This window comes from Monodon monoceros, unplaced genomic scaffold (assembly GCF_005190385.1).
Source record: "Monodon monoceros isolate NGI ecotype Baffin Bay Population unplaced genomic scaffold, NGI_Narwhal_1 Super_Scaffold_18, whole genome shotgun sequence".
Lineage (NCBI taxonomy): Eukaryota > Metazoa > Chordata > Mammalia > Artiodactyla > Monodontidae > Monodon > Monodon monoceros.
This window is the reverse complement of record NW_021703774.1, coordinates 27,685,501-27,707,249: the sequence shown is the minus strand read 5'-3', so window position 1 is coordinate 27,707,249 and position 21,749 is coordinate 27,685,501. Positions and strand designations below refer to the sequence as shown.

At 33.5% G+C, this 21,749-nt stretch overlaps 1 protein-coding gene across 8 annotated transcripts in view; it reads right to left on the bottom strand.

The window, feature by feature from the left end:
* The window catches only part of CEP170 (centrosomal protein 170), a 140,880-nt gene that overhangs the window by 111,399 nt on the left and 7,732 nt on the right, over positions 1-21,749 (bottom strand). The gene's annotated exons all lie outside the window — the stretch shown is intronic.

Genomic DNA, 21,749 nt, shown 5'->3' with positions numbered 1-21,749 from the left:
TCCGGAGCCTGTGCTCCGTGGCGGGAGAGGCCACAGCAGTGAGAGGCACGCGTACCAAAAAAAAAAAAAAAAAAAAAGTACACTGATAGTCCAATACACTCACTTGAGTATTTTCAGAAATACACAATTGAAATTTTGTTGAAATTGTTCCCTTTTTTCTAGTTTCTTCATCTCAGAATGGTAACATTTATTTGCATAATTAAACCTAAGGCTGTTATGTGTTACAGAACTACAAATTGTAGATAAAGGAAGCTTATATTAACAAAAAGTCCAACAAGGAGAGAATCCAGCTATAGAAGAAGATGCAAGCTCACTTTTTCTTTGGGAAAAAGGTCAACATCTATAGTTTACTTTTTCACCATCTGGAACAGTTCAGTTTACCCACAGGAGAATCCTCCAATCTCCTCCCAAAGTGGGCAAAAGCACACTGATGATGCTGTGGAAGCCAAGTCAAGAAGAAATAACTGGGGGGAACCTCACCATTCCATGTGAAGAGTTTCTATGTATTTATCTCCTTGGTTAAGCATAGCACCTTATCCTACCCTTGAAGGACCTTGAGGGTCACATGTTTAGAGTCTCTCTGATTTAGTATCTTCAGATAATAAACCTCTAATCTTCTGCGGGAATAGGGGTTTGGGCAATGGAGCCTACTAGTTCTTTATATGAACTTCAACTGATTTTCTTGGTTTCAGTCCACCCTGTCTTCCAAGATAATTGGTATCTCACATTCCCAAGCCTTTCCAAGATTCTATGAGGATTCCTTTTTTTCTTTATTTCTTCCTCCCACAGCTCCCCCTCTGCCAAAACTTTCTCAACTTCTCTTCCCAAGTAGCTTCCTCTCATTCTCTTTGTATTAGTGAGACTGGGAAGGAACAGAGAAAACTCCAGGGGCCCTATTCAGTATACTTCTAGAAAACTGCTTCTTTTATCATATGATTTTGAAATAAAATAACATTAAAATAAACTAGCTATTCAAAATATAATAAAATATCTCAATGATCATATATTATCCCAATTTTCTTTAGTGTCATAATCGTTTCCTTTTCTTTTTTCCAGATTGACTCAAGAACGTTAGCTACTCTTAAAAGAATTGAATTCCCAATGATAATGTCTGCTCTCCATATCTGTAGTTTGGTTACTTCATTCTAATTGCATTGATTTCAAACTTCAGGTTATATACTATTAAAATTACAAACACCAGCTATGATTCAACAGAAGCTAAATAAAAGGGGCAAAAGTCTCCACAGTCATGTTAATCTAACTCTGGATATGCCTCCAAACAATCCCTGGACAAATGAGCATTGTATAGTTCATCAAACAACATATGATACGCTAATGTTTCCATACTCTCAGATGAAATGGCTAAAAGAATATTCTTGGTAACTTTATGAATTTGGAAAGAAGCTACGATAAGGAAAACTAATGGATGAGTTCAAACACTTATGTATTTCAAGGTACTTCCTCATAAAACCTTTGTATTAAATTCTCCTAGTAAAACGAAGAAAAAGGCAAGCTGGATAAAACAAAAGGATCCTGTCTATGAGAGAGTCTGTATATGTAAGGACACAAAGAGGTTGAAAGTAAAAGGATAAAACAAGAAATTCCATGCAAACCGGAATCAAAAGAATGAGGTGGCTATGTTAATGTCAAATAGAATAGATTTTAATTCAAAAGAGCTTACAAAAGACAAAGATCATTATATATTGATAAAATGTTCAACAAAGCAAGAAGATATAAAAACTGCAAACATATACACACCTAACAACAGAACATCAAAATATGTGAAGCAAAAATGGACAAAATTAAAAAGATAAGTAGACAGTAGAACAGTAACAGTGAAGACTTCAATGCCCCATTTTCAACTATGAAAAACAACCAGACAGAAGATCAATAAAGAAAGAGAAGACTTGATAACACTATGAACCAATCTGACCTAACAGATACATACAAAACACTCCACTCAACTATAGCAGAATCACATTCTTTTCAAGTGCACAAAGAATATTCTCCATAACAGGCCATAATGTTAGGCCTAAAACAAGTCTTAATGAAAAGATGGAAATATTACAAAACAACTTTTCTAATCACAATCTAATGAAATTAGAAATCAATAACATCAGGAAAGTTGGAAAATTCTCAATATGTAAAAACTAAACAACACACTCTTTAACAATGAGTGGGTAAAAGAAGCAATCATAAGAAAGTTAAAAAATAAATTGAAACAAATGAAAAGAACAATACAGAATAACAAAACTTGTAAGATGTGCTCAAAAGCAGTCCTAATAGAGACATTTCCAGCTGTAACTACTATAAAAAAAACAAGCAAAAAAAAGATCTCAAATCAATAATCTAAATGCACACCTTAAGGAAACCAAACCCAAAAGTAACTGAAGCAAGAAAATAATAAAGATTACTGTTTCTAGTTGTGGCCTTTCTTTTTTGCTTAAAGAAGTCACTTTAACGTTCTTGTAAAGTTTGTTTGGTGGTGCTGAACTCTTTTAGCTTTTGCTTGTTTGTAAAATTTTGATCTATCAAATCTGAATGAGAACCTTGACAGGTAGAGTTTTCTGGTTTGTAGACTTTTCCCTTTCATCACTTTAAGTATATTGTGTCACTTCCTTCTGACCTGCAGAGTTTCTGCTAAAAAATCAGCTCAGTTCCTTATGTGTAACTGTTGCTTATCCCTTGCTGCTTTTTTTTTTTTTTTTTTTGCGCAGTACGCGGGCCTCTCACTGCTGTGGCCTCTCCCATTGCGGAGCACAGGCTCTGGACGTGCAGGCTCAGCAGCCATGGCTCACGGACCTAGCCACTCCATGGCGTGTGGGATCTTCCCGGACCGGGGCATGAACCTGTGTCCCCTGCATCGGCAGGTGGACTCTCAACCACTGTACCACCAGGGAAGCCCCCCTTGCTGCTTTTAATAACCTCTTTTTATCTTTAACTTTTGCCATTTTAATTACAATGTATCTTGGTGTGGTGCCCTTTGGGTTGATCCTATTTCAGACTCTACATCCTGGACCTAGATGTCTGTTTCCTTTCCTAGGTTAGGGAAGTTTTCAGCTGTTATATCTTCAAATATGTTCTCTGCCCCTTTCTCTCTCTCTTCTACTTCTAGGACCCCTATAGTGTTAATGTTTTTACACCTGACTTTGTGCCAGTGGTCTCTTAATCCATCCTCATTTTAAATTTAAACATTTTTCTCTTGAGCTTGGGTGATTGCCACTACTCTGTCTCCCAGTTTGCTGACTGTTCCTCTGTATCATCTAACCTACTGCTGATTCCTTCTAACACACTTTAAAATTTGTTACATATTCTTCAGCTCTTTTTGCTCTTTACATTTTCTAACTTTTTGCTTAACACCCCACTTACATCAATGAACAGATCATCCAGACAGCAAATCAATAAGGAAACATTAACCTGAAATGATACATTAAAATGGACTTAATAGATATATATAGAACATTCCATCCAAAAGCAGCAGGATACACATTCTTTTCAAGTGCATATGGAATATTCTCCAGGACAGGTGACATGCTAGGCCACAAAATAAGTCTCAGTAAATTTAAGAAAACTGAAGTCATATAAAACATCTTTTCCACCAAAATGCTAGGAGACTAGGAATCAACTATAAGAAGAAACTACCCAAACCACAAACAGATGGAGGCTTAACAATATGTTACTAAACAACCAATAGGTCACTGAAGAAATAAAAGAAACCCCAAAATACCTGTAGACAAATGAAAATGAATACACAATGATCCAAAATCTATGGGATGTAGCCAAAGCAGTTCAAAGATGGAAGTTTATAGTGATACAAGCTTACCTCAGGAAACAAGAAAAATCTCAAACAACCTAACATTACACCTAAAGGAACTACCAAAAGAAAAGCAATCAAAACCCAAAGTTAGATGAAGGAAAGAAATCATAAAGATCAGAGCAGAAATAAATGAAAAAGGGACTAAAAAACAATAAAAAAGATCAACAAAACTAAAACCTAGTTCTTTGAAAAGATAAACAAAATTGATAAACCTTTAGCCAGACTCATCAAGAAAAAAGAGGGCCCAAATCAGAAGTGAAAGAGAAGTTACAACCAATGCCACAGAAACTCAAAGGATCATAAAAGTTACTGTGAACAATATTATGTCAAAACAGACAACCTAGAAGAAATGGATAAATTCCCAGCAATGTACAATTTTCCTAATACTGAACTGGGAAGAAACAGAAAAGACTGACAGACCAATTACTAGATAAAATTGAATCAGTAATTTAAGAAAAAAAAACAACCTCCAAACAAAAGTTCAGGACCATACAGCTTCACAGGTGAATTCTAACAAACATTTAGAATTAATGAAAAGAGTTAATACCTACCCTCAAACTATTCCAAACACTACAGAGGAAGGAACTCTTCCAAACCCATTTTATGAGGCCAGCATCACCCTGATAGCAAAACTAGACAAAGACACTACCAAAAAAAAAAAAAAAAAAAAATCACAGGCCAATATCACTGATGAACCCAGATGCAAAAATCCTAAACAAAATATTAGCAAACCAAATCCAACAATACGTTATAAAGATTATACACTGTGATCAAATGGGATTTAACCCAGGGATGCAACGACTTTTCAATATCTGCAAATCAATCAATGGGATACCACACTAACATATTGAAGAATAAAAACCACATGATCGGGCTTCCCTGGTGGCGCAGTGGTTGAGAGTCCACCTGCCGATGCAGGGGACACGGGTTCGTGCTCCGGTCCGGGAAGATCCCACATGCCGCAGAACAGCTAGGCCCGTGAGCCATGGCTGCTGAGCCTGCACGTCCGGAGCCTGTGCTCCACAATGGGAGAGGCCACAACAGTGAGAGGCCCGCGTACCGCAAAAAAACAAAAAAAAACACATGATCATCTCAATAAATGCAAAAAACGCTTTCGACAAAATTCAACATTCATTTATGATAAAAACTCTCCAGAAAATGTGTAAGGGGGGGAACATACCTCAACATGATAAAGGTCATATATGACAAGCCCACAGCTAACATCATACTCAACGGTGAAAAGCAGAAAGCATTTCCTTTAAGATCAGGAACAACACAAGGATTCCCACTCTTACCACTTTTATTTAACATAGTTTTGGAAGTCCTAGCCACAACCATCAGAGAAGAAAAAGAAACACGAGGAATCCAAGTCAGAAAGGAAGAAGTAAAACTGTCACTGTTTGCAGACAACGTGATATTACACATAGAAAATCCTAAAGATGTCACCAGAAAACTACTAAAGCTCATTAATGAATCTGGTAAACTTGCAGGATACAAAATTAATATACAGAAATCTGCTGCATTTCTATATATTAATGATGAACTATCAAAAAGAAAAATTAAGAAAACAATCTGATTTCCCATTGTATCAAAAAGAATAAAATACCTAGGAATAAATCTAAGGAGGTAAAAGACCTGTAACCAGAAAACTGTAAACACTGAAGAAAGAAACTGAAAATGATACAAATGAAAAGATATACCATGTTCATGGATTTTTAAGAATTTATATTGTTAAAATGTCCATAATGCCAAAAGCAAATAACTAGAACAAATAATTCTAAAATTTGTGTGGAAACGCAAAAGACCCTGAACAGCCAAAAGTAATATTGAGACAGAAGAACAAAGCTGGCAGTTATCACACTCCCTCATTTCAAACCATACTATAAGGCTATAGTAATCGAAAGAGTGTGGCACTGGCCTAAAAAAGACACATAGATCAATGGAACAGAATAGAGAGCCCAGAAATAAACCCATGCTTATATGGTCAATTAATCTATGACAAAACAGGAAAGAATGTACAGTGGAGAAAAGACAGCCTCTTCAATAAATGGTGTTGATAAACCTGGACAGCTACATGCAAAGGAGTTAAACTGGACTACTGTCTCACATCATATACAAAAATAAACTCAAAATGGATTAAAGACTTAAATGTAAGACCTGAAACCATGAAACTCCTAGAAGAAAACACAGGTAGTACACTCTTTGACATTGGTCTTAGCAATATTTTTTTGGATATATGTCCTCAAGCAAGGGAAACAAACAAAAAAATAAACAAGTGTGACTACATCAAACTAAAACATTGTTGCATTGTGAAGAAAACTATCAACAAAATGAAAAGGCAACCTACTGAATGGAAGAAGATATGTGCAAACTATGTACCTGATAAAAGGTTAATATACAAATGATATATCTGATAAAGGGTAAATATACAAAGATCTCATGCAACTCAACATCAACAGGAACATGAAAAGATGCTGAACTCTGCTAATCAACAGAGAAATGTAAAGTGAAACCACAATGAGATATCACCTCATCCCTGTCAAAATGGCTACCATCAAAAAGACCACAAATAACAAATGTTGGCAAAGATGTCAAGAAAACGGAACCCCTGTACACTGTTGGTGGGAATATCAATTGGTACAGCTACTTTGTAAAACAGTATGGAGGTTCCTCAAAAAACTCAAAATAAAACTACCATAGGATCCAGCAACCCCACTCCTGTGTGCGTATCAGAAGAAAACAAAAATACGAATTCAAAAAGACATATTGAATATATGCCCCAATGTTCATAGCAGCATTATTTACAATACTCAAAATATGGAAGCAACCTATGTGTCCATCCATCAAAAGATGAACGAAGAAAGAAGATGTGAATATATATTTATATAGAATGAAATACTACTCAGCCATAAAAAAGAATGAAATTTTGCCATTTTCAACAACATGTATGGACCTGGAGGATATTAGGCTAAGTGAAATAAGTCAGTGAAAGACAAATACTGTGTGATATCACTTATATGTATAATCTAAAAAATAAACTAGTGAATATAACAAAGAACAAACAGATTCACAGATACAGTGAACAAAGTAGTGGTCACCAGTGAGAGAGAGGAAAGGAAAGGGGGAGGGGCAGAATATGGGTAGGGGATTAAGTGGTACAAACTATTATGTATAATATAAATAAGCCTCAAGGATATATTGTACAGCATCAGGAATATTTTATAATAACTATAAATGGAGTATAATCTGTAAAAATTTTGAATCACTATGTCGTACACCTGAAGCTAATACAATACTGTAAATCAACTATACCTCAATTTAAAAAAAAAAGGAATTAACACCAATTCTTCGCAAACTCTTCCAAAAAACCGAAGAGGGAAGACATCCTAATTCATTCTATAAGGGCAGCAATACCTGATACCGAAGGTAGACATAGAAACTACAAGAAAAGAAAACCACACTAAGATATTACTGATGTAACAATCTTCAACAAAATACTGGCAAACTGAATTCAGCAGCATATTAAAAAGGATTATATACCATGGCTTCATGGGATTTATTCCTGGAATGAAAAGACGGGTCAACATATAAAAATAAATCAAGGTAATAGAGTATAATCATAAAATGAAAGGAAAAAATGATCAGAAATTGTATTAGTTAATTATGCAGACATGCATAAAAAGTATTTGACAATATTCAAAATCCTTTCATGATAAAAACACTCAGTAAAGTAGGAAGAGAAGGAAACTCTTTGAACATGATAAAGGCCAAATATGAAAAGCCCACAGCTAAATTCATACTCAATGGTAAGAGACTAAAACCTGTGCCCCTAAAATCAGAAACAGGAAAAGGACACCTGGTTTCATTTCTATTTAACAAAGTACTGGAAGTCCTAGCCAGAGTAATTAGGTAAGAAAGAGAAATTAAAGGCATCAAAATTACATGGAAGAAGTAAAATCACCTCTGTTCAAAGATGACATGATCTTATATGTAGAGAACTCTAAAAAGTCTACCAAAACAACCACAAAACCCACACTACCACAGCTAATGCATGAATTCAGAGAAACTGCAGGATATAAAATTAAGTAAAAAATCAGTTGCATTTCTAGTTATTAGCAATGAACAATCTGAAAAGGAAATTAAGAAGAAAATTCCATTTATAACAGCATCAAAAAGAATAAAATACTTAGGAAGATATAACCAAGATGACCCAAGACTTATACCCTGAAAAATAAAAAACACTGCTGAGAGAATTTAAAGGAGACCTAAATAAATGTAAGGACATTCTGTACTCACAGATTTGAAGACCTAATATTGTTAGGTGATAAGACTACCAAAGCAATCTACAAAGTCAGTGTGATCCTTATCAAAATCCCAACAGTACTGTTTGAAGGAAAAGAAAAATCCATTCTATAAGTCATATGGAATCTCATGGGACCCTGGATAGCCAAAATAATCCTGAAAAAGAAAAGCAATGTTGAAGAACTCACATTTCCTTATTTCAAAACTTCCTACAAAGTGGCAGTAATTACAACAGTATAGTGCTGCATAAAGATAGATCTATATGCTAATGGAACAGAACAGACAGCCCAGAAATAAACCTTCACATATATGGTCTATTGGTTTTCAACAAGGGTGCCAAGAACATTAAATGGGAAAAAGACAGCCTTTTCAACAATTAGTGCTGAAAACATTGGATACCCACATGCAAAAAAATAAAGTTGTACTTTTACCTAATACCATATACAAAAGTTAACTCCAAATGGATCAAGGACTTAAGCATAAGAGCTAAAACTATGTAAAACCCTTAGAAGGAAAAGATAAATTGGACTTTATCAGAACTTAACATTTTTGTGCATCAAGGGACACTATGTAGAGAGTGAAAAGAATGGGAGAAAATATTTGCACATTATTTATCTGATAAGCGATTCATATCCAGAATATTAATTATTAGGGAAATGCAAATCAGAATCACAATGAGATACCACTTTACACCTATTAGGATGGCTATTATCAAAAAATGAAAATAACAAGTGTCAGTAAGAATGTAGAGAAATTGGAACCCTGTACATTGCTGGTGGGGATGTGTAAAGGTGTAGCTGCTATGGTTTCTCAAAAAGCTACACAGAGAATTTCCATATCATCCAGCAATTCCACTCCTTGGTACATACTCAAAACAACTGAAAAAATGTGGACTCACGCAGATACTTGTACACCAATGTTCACTGCAGCATTATTCACAGTAGCCAAAAGGTGGAAACAAACCAAGTGTCTATCAACAGATGAATAAAAAAAATGTATGTACATACAAGGGAATATTATTCAGTCATAAAAGGAAGTGAAATTCTGATACATGCTACAACATGGTTGAATCTTAAAACATATTATATTATGCTAAGTGAAATAAGACAGATGCAAAAGGGCAAATACTGTATGATCCACTTATAAGAGGGACCTAAAATAGGCAAAGGTATACAGTCAGAAAGTAGAATAGAGGTTATAAGGGGCTGAAGGGAGAGAATAAGAAGTTGTTTAATGGGCACAGAATTTCTGTTTGGGATGATGATAAAGTTCTAGAAATAGTGGTGTCAGTTACACACTGTGAATTTGATGTCACTGAACTGTACACCTTATGGTTAAAATGGTAAATTTTATGTTATATATACTTTACCATGATTTTTTTAAAAGTGTTATTGAAAAAGAAAGGCCACTCAAGTCCTCTCTCTGCCTTGATTCCTCTGTTCTTAAATTGGAGACATAGTAAAACTTTATTTCGTTTAGTTTTGTATTTGGTTTTGTCTACCTTAGAACAAGGTATTTTGGACATTCAAGTTTTCCACAGAAGTGAGAATTTTTCCTTAAATCAGGGATTGGCTAACTTTGGCCTTCTGCCTACTTTGTGAATAAAGTTTTAATGAAACACAAAGCTTCTGTATTACAACAGTGGAGTTGAGTAGTTCATACAGAGATCATACGGCTTACAAAGCCTTAAATATTTACTTTCTGGCCCTTTATAGAAAGTCTGCCTTAAAGTATCAACACCAGTTTTTAGTTTTACCATTTTCAATGAAAATATTTTAAAATATATTTCACATTTACCCACCTTTTACAACTCAAAATATTAACTACTGTATTTAACTCTACTAGTAGCTCATGATCATCACTATTATCAATAATTATTAAACTATGCTGTAAAAGTGATTTCATCAGAATATATAAGGTATATGGGCTATATCTGTCCTAATACTATCTGTTGATAGCTCTGCTTTTCTGAGACCCCGTACTCACACCGTACATGTTTTTCTGTCTTCTCGCTTCTCATCAGTATTCATTTTTCACTTTAAAGCCCCAGTCCCTCCTGCAAGGCCTTAAAAATAACATAAGTATATTTCAACTAGGCTCAAAACGAACAACAAGAATCTGAATGAGAGCTCCTGTGAATAAACTACATGTGTTTTCATTTGAAAGATAAATTTTGTCACTCCACAAGCTTTAGTTTATTTTTGGATCTTTAGCTGTAGGCAGCAGAATTCTACAGGTGAGATGCTATTGTAAAATAGCATTGTATTTCCCTTCCAAATTAAAGATCAAATTAAATAAGAATACTGAGTTCTTTGAATTCAAAGAAAGGAATTTGATATATCCAGAGTATGGAAGAATTTTATCTAAAGAGGAATTAAGAGACTAAAAGATTGGCCCCAAAACTTACTAGTATAGTTTCAGAGATTAGACCATATGGAGTATGCTTACCCATTAATCATGAACATATAATTAAAATGTGTATGGCTTAGGTTTAGATTTAACAAGCTAAATAGATTCAGGGTCCTGAGAGTTTTATACGTAATTCTGAAAAATCAAAACTCTAACTACATGTGCATGTGTTTTGGGCATGAGAGAAGGTAAGGGCTTTCATCACAAAAAGTAAAAACTCCAGGAAATCTCACTAAAGAATTACAAATATTAACGTCTATTATTGAGAAATGAATACATTTTCTTGCTTCATTGAAAGCGATTAACAATATAACTAACACACAACTCAAGACTCTTCCATTTCCCATAGCATCAATTTCTAACACTGGAATAACTTAATCGAGAAGCCTACAATCTTAGATATGTAGACTAGACATAAAATTCTGTTGTACATTCTATGGGTTATGATGGCATATATCTACCATTATGGTATCTTAGAGTATCTTCATTGCCCTAAAAACCCTCTATGCTCCTCCTATTCATCCCTCCCTGCACCAACCCCTGGCAACCACTGATTTTTTTTTTTACTGCCTCCATGCTTTTCTACAACATCATATAATTGGAATCATACAGTATGTAGCCTTTTCAGATTGCTTTCTTTCACTTAGTAATATGCATTTAAGGTTCCTCCGTATCTTCTCACAGCTTGATAGCTCATTTCTTTTTAACACTGAATAATATTCCACTCTCTGGATGTATGACAATTTATCCATTCACCTGTGAAAGGACATCTTACTTGCTTCCAAGTTTTGGCAGTTATTAATAAAGCTGCTATAAATATCACATCTTTTTATCCTATCATACTGAGTACCCAAAAGATAAGTGACTAATTTTTAAATAAATGTATAAATTCAGGACTACTATTTCACATTTTCCCCCTACTAAATCCCTAATAGAGAATATCCTCAACACTAAAGGCTCTGCCTCTGACACCTTATATTTCTGAAAATGATAAAAACATTAGGGATGCATTTCAGCTAACGACTCAGAATCAAATAAGGTGCAGATATGATTGATCATATGCTATAAAGGCAAATAAACATCATTTTCTATAATCTTTTACTTATAATAATAGATAGCATTGACCATTTACTATATAGCAGACAGTTCTAAGAACTTCATACACACACATGCACACAGCTTTTTAACAATGAAAATTATGTAAGTTCTAGAAAGTAGACAAACATTATACAACAGTTACACCAGAGAACTCTTATTTTAGAGTACTACACAATGAATTAATCTATTTTTCTTCATTCATAAGGTATGTACTATGCACTAGTAACAGGGAAAGAGTGATAAGACAGAGAAAGTTCATAATCTCATAGAAGCAAAAATAGACAAACAAAAGCTAAGTAAATGAATAGGACAACTTCAGTGACAACGGGAAGACTGGAACATGAAAAACAAGAACAGCATGATGTAACAGTTCTAAGGTGGTGCTGTTTAGGCTGGGTGGTCCAGGAAACGTGTCTAAGAAAGTGACATATACTTTGAACATACTCAGAAATGCAACTCTGCTGTATAATTAACTTGATATGGGAGAGATAATGAAATACATTCTTGGGAAAAATTTATTCCTTTTAAAATCCCCACCCCCATTTGAGACAGTACAGTTAATCCCTAAAATTAAATCCACAGCTGTGCTTTTTTTGGATACCTACCAAGATACTTGTTCATGAGCATGTGAACAAATTCTATACTGGGAAAACTTCTGCTTTCATATACTCTTGATTATTTTGGAACAACTGTTCCAAATTTTACCTTTATAATCTGCCACATACATTATTAATTAAATCTTGAAAAAACCAAATACATGTGGAGAAAAAGCCTAATTTACAACTTTTGCCTAAAACAGCATTAAAAAGTAAAAAATTTTTTCATTAAGGAAAATGAAGATGATATTCCAAATATCAATAGTCATACATTCTATATCTGAGTTTACTATATACTTTCAAAAGAAGACTTAGATTTGATGATATACTTTTCTACAAATTGCCTAGGCATTAAAAGTTTCTGCCAAAGGACAAGAATAAAGATAGAGACGTAGAGAATGGACTTGAGGACACTGGGAAGGGGAAGGGTAAGCTGGGATGAAGTGAGAGAGTAGCACTGACATATACACTACCGAATGTAAAACAGATAGCTAGTGGGAAGCAGCTGCACAGCACAGGGAGATGAGTTCAGTGCTTTGTGACCACCTAGAGGGGTGGGATAAGGAGAGTGGGAGGGAGACGCATGAGGGAGGGGATATGGGAATATACGTATGCATATAGCTGATTCACTTTGTTATACAGCAGAAACTAACACAACACTGTAAAGCAATTATACTACAATAAAGATGTTAAAAAAAGTTAATATTAAGGATGAAATTTTCCTATTTAAGGACTATTTCAGAGAAATAAGAATATGCATTTCAAAGACACAAAAGGAATTTCTTCAGTTTCTTATACGACATCACAAAGACAAGGTATTTTTAAAACACCCTTCAAAGCATAAAAAAAAAAATCTAAGAAGCAAACACTAAATGATTTATATGTAAATGCCTGTATAAAAAATCAGTTGATCTTCCTTTTGTTCATATAAACATCTTTTTAAAGAAAAAAAAAGTTTCTGCCAAGTTTTCTCTGCCAGTTTATGAAAAATGTAAAGGCTGACTTGTTTTCTTTTCTAGAACTGTACAACTCTGTTAAAACATAATTTTGTTGTTTTACACTAACAAATAAAGACTCAGATTCAAATATTTATTAAGTACCTCCTTTGTTCCAGTAACTGTACTAGGTGCTTATACTTTCATATAAGCATGAATGAAACAAAACAAGCATGGGAGAAACATTTTTCCCTTGAAGAAAGCTGAAGTTAAATGACTTAACCAAGGTCACGAATCTAGTAGTAGTAAACAGGAGCTATCTGAATTCAAACCTGGGCTTTCAGATACCAAGTTCAGGGGTTCTTCCACAATTACTGTCGCCTTTGTAGTTTCCTCAAGTATGCCTTAAAATGGTGCTAGTGATGTCAATTCCTATAGATGAAGATTTGGCTAAAGAGTCTGAATATGGCTGAAAAGAACATATTTTTACCTAGTAACATGTTCTGTGACACTATCTTTTTACACAATCAACATTGACAGGTCATGCAAAATTCAATCTATTTTCAATCTACCTCTTAGCTTGCTGCTGGGCTACAAGTAGGTTCCAAGGTTTTCTCCCTGAGAAGTCCATAGACAAGGAAGAATCAATCAATTTATATTAAAATCAGAGACCAAAAATCAATCATCCATCTAGAGGAATGGTACAAATTCAGTAAACTGGGGTACAGCATAGATCAGAAACCTAGAATTTGAAAGAACAGTAAACTATCTCTAAGCTCAATGCACAACTATGAATCTGAAAAACTTTGTCAGGTCAACTATTACTAGGAGCAGGAAAAGGTGCACTAAGCTGTCTCAAAGAATTGAAAACAGAACCTACAGGAGGGAGTGACAGTGGAAGAAAGCAGCTTGAGTTAAGGGTTTATAAGAGCCTGAAACCCAAATGTTTTTGATTCACCTTTCTTAGTTCACTCTATGAGAACAATGTCTCTTGTTTCTGCCATTCTTCTGTAATGAATTTCAGCATATAACTGCCTTATGTGCCATTTAAAAACTTTTTCTACTCTGATTCGAAAAGATACATGAAGCCCAATGTTCATAGTGGCACTGTTTACAATAGCCAAGACACAGAAGCAACCTAAATGTCCATCAACAGATGAATGGATAAGATGTGGTATATATACATAATGGAATATTACTCAGTCATAAAAAAGAATGAAATAATGCCATATGCAGCAACATGGATGGACCTAGAGATTATCACAGAAAGTAAAGTAAGTCAGAAAAAAAGACAAATACCATACGATACCTCTTATATGTGTAATCTAAAATATGATACAAATGAACTTATTTGTAAAACAGAAACAGATTCACAAACATAAAAAAGAAATGTATGGTTACCAAAGGGGAAAAGGAGTGGAGGAGGAATAAATTAGGAGTTTGGGATTAGCAGATACAAACTATTATGTATAAAACAAAACAGATAAGCAACCAAGACCTACTGTACACCATAGGGAACTATGTTAAATATTCTGTAATAAATCATAATATAAAAGAATATTAAAAAGAATATATATATGTATAACTGAATCACTCTTCTATACACCAGAAACTAACACAACATTGTAAATCAACTATATTTCAATTAAAAAAAAAAAAACTTTTTCTAATTATCATCACTACCTTTTCTCATCTAATTCACTATAAATAAATTGTTTGGAAGGTGGGTATAAAATCATTTCCACCACAGTATCAGTACAACACATGAAAACTGAAATCAAAAGAATAAGAAGTCTCAGTATGTTTCAGACAAGTATATATTTTATGAATGCATCACAGAAGCACTTATTCATTGTCTAATAACAAGTTGTTAATTACTAGCCTAAATTATACACTATTTCTTTTTACCTTCATGTTAAATTATAATGCTCATAAATATTACAGTACTGTGCAATAGAACTTTGATGATAGAAGGGTTCTGTATCTACACTGTTCAGTACATAAGCCACAGGCCACATGTGAACTACTGAGCACTTGAAATATGGCAAATGCATTTGAGAAGATTTTTTATTTTTTTTAATTTTAATTAATTTAAATGTAAATATTCACATACTGCTAGTAGGTACTCTAGCTAGCTCAGCTTTATACAAACAGGAATCACAAAATTATTTACATTAAGGATGGCTTTAGTTAAAAACTTCATACCTTTAGAATATAAACACACAGAACAGGAAGATGAAAAATAATTTATGTTGGAAAGAGAAATTTTGGTCTGATCAAACAAGCATAATGAGCTTCATATTTTCAATCATAAAGGTATACAGAATTCATACAAATTAGTAAATTACATAAGCAATCAAGCCTATCATTTGGCTGAAATTTTTCAATAGTCATTTCAACTGTTACTATGTCCGAAAGTCTGTTCTTTCATACTTTATAATTCATTAAACTACTGATGCTTACAGAATTAGGCTCATTACCAGAAAACTATGAGGTATGTAATGGTTTTACTGGAAATAATTTGTAGTGTGAATATTTCTGCGAAGGCAATTCTTTTAAGAGAGGGTATCTCCAGGCATAGCTAAAGAATAATTCACTATTGACATTTATTTCATTTGGAGAAGAGCTTCTGCAAGTTTGAGGATAAAAAGTGGCCAAAATAGATTAAAAGATTATTGGTATTTTTAGGAACAATTATTACTAGGAGATAATACTTTGAGCCCAAATGAATATCAGGATATGTGGGGGAAAAGAAAAAAAAAGGTTTACCTTCTGAAAGCTTATTTCCTCAAGCCTTCCTTTCTTTCTTCCTCTGATCAGCCCTCTTCATTTTTTTTTTTCCATTTCTATACACCACTGCATACCATACAAACCCTCCAATTCCTCTGGTTCTCTTATTTATTTGTGACTCAATGGAACATAAACAGACAACTGAAGAATATTCTAAATCTTTCACAGACACAATAAATATTACTTTAAAAGTACATGGTAATCTTAAATTTTACATAGTGTAAGCCTTTTATTTTTACAAATGAACAAAATGAGACAGTAAGACTAAAGACTTGTCCAATGTCATATAGTTACATAGTAACAGTGCCAAAAGTAAAACGGAGATCAAACCCCTTGTACAAATTATTCCTTTATTTACACCATGTTGACAAAGAGTGTGTGTGTGTGTGTGTGTTTATCCTAAGAGCAAGAAACAATCTCCAAAGTCATCTAAGACAGAAATAACTAAGCCGTATGATTTTTCTGAAGCAGATACCTGATGACAGTATTTACTAATAAAACAATATATGTTTTAATTTGTAAAACAATTAGGCTTATAAAGGTGATTAGCTCAAAAAAATGAAGTTGGTTCTCTCCTTCACATGACCCCCATTTTTTTCCCTGCAGTTTTGCAACTTTTGACAGACAAATAGTTTCCTATGATTGCATTAAACAGATAAAATCGTGTCACACTACTAAAGACCAACCTATGGGGTAAATGCCAGCAAAAGGAAAAATATATATTAAATTAATTAGTCAGAGTCCTGTTGTGATTTCTATTAAATTTTTTTATTTGAAGTAGTTTACTGCTTCCATTACATGTTCGAGAATCCATAAAAAAGATATAATAATCCTGCATTTCATAGATATCCATTAATTTCTTATTCATAGCCCATGGAGACTTAGATCAGACACTTTCACATGATCAAATAAAAATATTCAAAATATGAAAAGCAGTAAATAATTTTTATTTCCAGTAAGTGCCTAGAGACTCAGATTCATAAATTTCATAATTATTCTTCCCTGCTCTGGACATAAGCCCTTATTCTGTCCTTATTTTTAACACTGATATATTTGATAAAATTTTGCTTTTGCTTCCTTCATTTATTTTGGATCCAACACAGAAGGTTTACTCAAACTCTAATACAATTTTAAGAAGTGATCTTGATCGTTATATTTGAATTTTGTCAAATAGTAAACTTACTTTTTAGAGTATATGGTATATATACATTATCAGAGAAAGACTCAAATCTCCTAATCAGAAAGCAATTTTATAACAAAACTCAGTACCCATATTAGTAAATTTGGATTTCCAAGGCCAAGGTAACTTTTGGATTTTGAGCATGATACCCTTAGACAGCAACTTATTTTAAAAAGTAGCTTTACTAGTTTTAATAAATGTTATTTCCTGTTAAGAAACTATAATCCAGTTCTTAAGACTAGCTCCTTTTACACACAGCAAAGTTGGAATATAAAAATACAAGTGCCTATTAGAATCTAAGGATATCTTACCCTTTCAGAATCTATGTCCTTAAAATTAATGAACTTTCAAATAAAGGGATTAATATATTATCATATGTTTTAAGAACTTATTCTATTTTAAATGTAAGTTTTTGCATTTTGAAAACTTGTTTTACAAAAGAACTGTTAAGAATGTGCTTTAAAATGATTAGAAAGCATGAAAAAATTTTTAAAGCCTTGAAAAAGAAAATAAAATACAGACAGTATACAATTCACCTAAAAGAGCTTTCCTTCCTTCTGTTTAGTGCTAGGCTTTAATGACTAGTCTGCTTTTGCTAATCCACTTCCTTACCTTTCAACCATTCTTGAATTTACCCTATCTTCTGAAGGTTTACTGAATTTTTGTCCTTTCTCTTCCTCTTAACTGCCTTACTGAATCATGATAAAAAATGTCCTCATAATTGCTAAACCCAATGATCATTAATATTCCTATTACATCAACTCTCAGTATCTGTGACCATTCTTACCTTCTAGAAACATTACTTTGGTTTCTCTGACTTCCGTGGCCACTCCTCAATCTCTTTGAAAGTCTCTACTTTCTCTTTAAATCCGTGTTTTTAGGAGGTTACTTCCCAATACATGTTCATTTTGAGACTTCTTTGAAGCTACTGGACTTCAAATACAGTTTATTACATTAAGTCATGCATCTAAGTAAGTTTCAAATCAAAACCTCTTTTATAAGATGCAGACCTTAATTACTTATAAATCATTTTCAGTTCCAAGTCCCCACTCACCTGTCAAAATTAATCTGAAAAAAAAATTCCATCATTCCATCTTCTGAACAAAATCTGCCTCCCTCCTGCTTTGTCTATCTTGATAAGTGGCAGTATCAACCACCCAGGTACTCTCTCTAGCAACCTCCCTTTATTTAAATAAATCACTGATGAAACGTGTACACGAAAACACGTATTTCTAATTCCTCAGAAAGAAAGACCCCTTCAGCTTGGACTGACTGGGTTGACAACATGGGAGAGTAGGGATGGGGGAAATGGGCTGTAATTGTGAAGACTAAAGAGAAAGAAATTTAGAAAGTACTAGGGCACAGGAAATACACAATGTCTTGACTTAGAATGCTGAGGCTGGAGGGAAAAACTACAAATTGTATCCAAGAAAAAGAGAGAAAGGGAAGAAGAAGTCAGAGATTAGAAATTCTAGTGACAAAACCAGACACCTGAAAATCAGATGAAAGAAATGGTTGTCAAGATAGCATTCTATGATGAAATATCCATCTTATACAAACCTCGTATCTTTGGGGAGCAAGGGTTACGAACTTGCAATTAACCTAAATACCATTAGTAAAAAAGGTGCCAGATTCCATTGATAAATTATGTTCTGAATGTCACTAACAATAATTACTAGACACTGAATAGCCCAATTCTCTTGTCCCTAAGTCACCCTCCCAAATAAATTTCTAAATTTCACTTTATTTACCTTTCATTTAATTGCACTCTATTTGCTCCCACCTCTCCCAATTTACAAATTTTAAATTCCTACTCCATATAGTGCATCTTTAACATTCTGGAATTTGTTACATGAACCACTTAAATTCTTAGGGTCTAACCGTGCTCTCTTACTGCAAGCAAAGGCTCTTATTTTTAGTGAACAGCCCAACACAGAATTTTTCACATAAGTGAAGGGTAGGGGAATAGTTGAAGTGGAAGGTAGTGAGATGTAGAACTGAGAAGAAATATTTCACTCCTGGATTTGCAACTGAAGGAAATGGCAGAATTACTAGATTAGAGAAACAGTGTATGTTTTGTTCAATAGCTCTTCAGCTTAATCAAAACCAAAAACCAAACTATCTACCATTCCTCTTCAAAGCACACGCACACAGGTGAACATACACACAATGAATACCCGTCCTCCAAGAATGGAATAGCTCAGTGTCATCAGTGTCAATTTCGTAAGCTAGCTATTTACAGAAAAATTGAGTTCCGTACTACTGGAATAGAAAACAGTATATTTCATTTTTAAACTCTTGTTTAATATGACAGTGGTTGTTAGAAAATATTTCAAAAGCACATTCAGAAAACTTAAAACAAACAATTTCAAATGATTTAAGAACACTTTTCTTACACACACACACACACACAGATGTCTACAGTTTACTTGGAAATGGATCAAAATGTAACATAGACTGACGAATAGACAATGGATTTATGACCAGATATGTATAAAACTAACATAATATTAATGGTAGAATCAAGATGGTGGGTATATGAGTAGTCACTATGAAACTGTTTCAATTTCCCTGCCTGCTTGAGAACTTCCATTAAGAATACTAGGAAAGAGATATGGGGATATACATATATGTATAGCTGATTCACTTTGTTATAAAGCAGAAACTAACACACCATTGTAAAGCAATTATACACCAATAAAGATGTTAAAAAAATACTAGGAAAAACCCCACGAGAACAATAATAAATCACATACACACATGCCCTGTATTTAAAAACAAAAACTTACCTCACAAATTAACTCTAGTGAAAAGAAATAAATAGTTTAAAAAGTAAAAACTCTGAGACCAATATATGTAAAATCTAAGGAAGGTACCCAAAGGTGTACTGATAAAAAAATTTACAGCCTTAAGTGTTTTCCACTGAACTGAAAAATAAAAATAAACTTACTATTCGACAACTAGTAGAGATAAATATTAAAGATTTTTAAAAATAATAAATTAAAAACATAAAGACAAAAATGACAAATCAAAAGCTCATTCTTAAAAAAAAAAATACTAAAACCCCTGGCAGATTTTTTTCTTCATTCCTCACAAATATTTAACTTTGTAAAAGGATGTAACTGGGACTTCCCTGGTGGTCCAGTGGTTAACACTCCACACTTCCACTGCAGTGGGTGAGGGTTCAATCCCTGGTCCCTGATCGGGGAACTAAGACCCTGCATGCCTCATGGTGCGGCCAGAAAAAAAGGTGTAACCACAGACGTGATCTTTTCAATTTACAGAATAATTATATCTACAATTTTAGGCTTCTAAATTTGAAAATCTCAAGTGAATAAACTTGTAGGCAGATAAAAATGACATAAGTGACTCAAAAACAGGTAGAAACTTGAATAGACCTGAAAACACTATTAAAAACTAAGGCCTTAAATACCTGTTTGAGAGTTTCTTTGTCATCTTTTAGATCATAAATAAGTCAATAAACTCAGTTTAATCTCAATCAAAACCCCAAAAGGATTTTTTCAAATGAGCTTAACAAAATAACCGTAAAACACATCTGGAAAAAAAAAAGCATACAAGGATAACTAGGTAAATTCTATGACACCAGAATAGGCTAAGGAGAAAAGTATCCATTTGTAAACAGATACTATAAACCTATGTTATAATACGTGGTAATAATACAGCAGTGCAGGAATAGGCAGCAATCAAATGGAATAAAAGATCCAGAAATAAATCTATGCATATTTAAGAAGACATTTCAAATTGTGATAGATAATGAAGTGTTATACAATACATGACAAAAGGCTATATATATGCCTAAATATATTTTAGATAAATTAACATATTTGCGTGTAAAATTTCAAATCATAAATTCTACAAGAAAAAATACAGGTATGTATTCAATAAAATGTTGTGCAGCGGGATTACTTCGTAAGAAAAAGGAAAGAAGAAATTAGGCTATATACAAGTTAAAGATTTTTGCTGGGTAAAAATAAGATAAACTTAAAAGGCAAATGGTAATCTTGGAAAAAGAAGTAGCTACAAGTGAATATGATGAGCTATTCACTAAAAATAAGAGCCTTTTATTTTAGAAATAAAAATAACCAATAAGCATTTTTAAAAAGCCTTTCAGATGTATTACTGATAAGAGAAATTTAAATAAGGTTTTTAGTTTATCAACTGGGCAAAAATTTTAAAAAGATATGTAATACCCAGCAGTGGTAAAGCGTTGAAGAAACACAATTTCATACCCCAGTGAGGGAGGTGTACTTTGGCAACAGACTGAGGTGGGGCGGGGGCGGATGGAGTATTATCAGTACGTTAGAAATTAGAAAAGGTTTTAGAACTCTACATGTTCTTTGACACAATTCATTTCTTGAAACAGTGGGAAAGAAAAATACTGATTTGCACAGAAATTCAGTTAGAAATGTCCACTATAGGGTTGTTTACAATTTTTAAAAACATCCTTAATTTCCATAAATTGCAAGTAAATTATAAGCTTCGTAAAATGAAAGTTTAATCTCATGATAAAATGTTATCAGATTAAACCAAAATAGACAAGAATATGTAACAGTGGTGTCACTAGCTAGTAGGATTGTAAGAGTGTGTTCTTGCTGACTTAA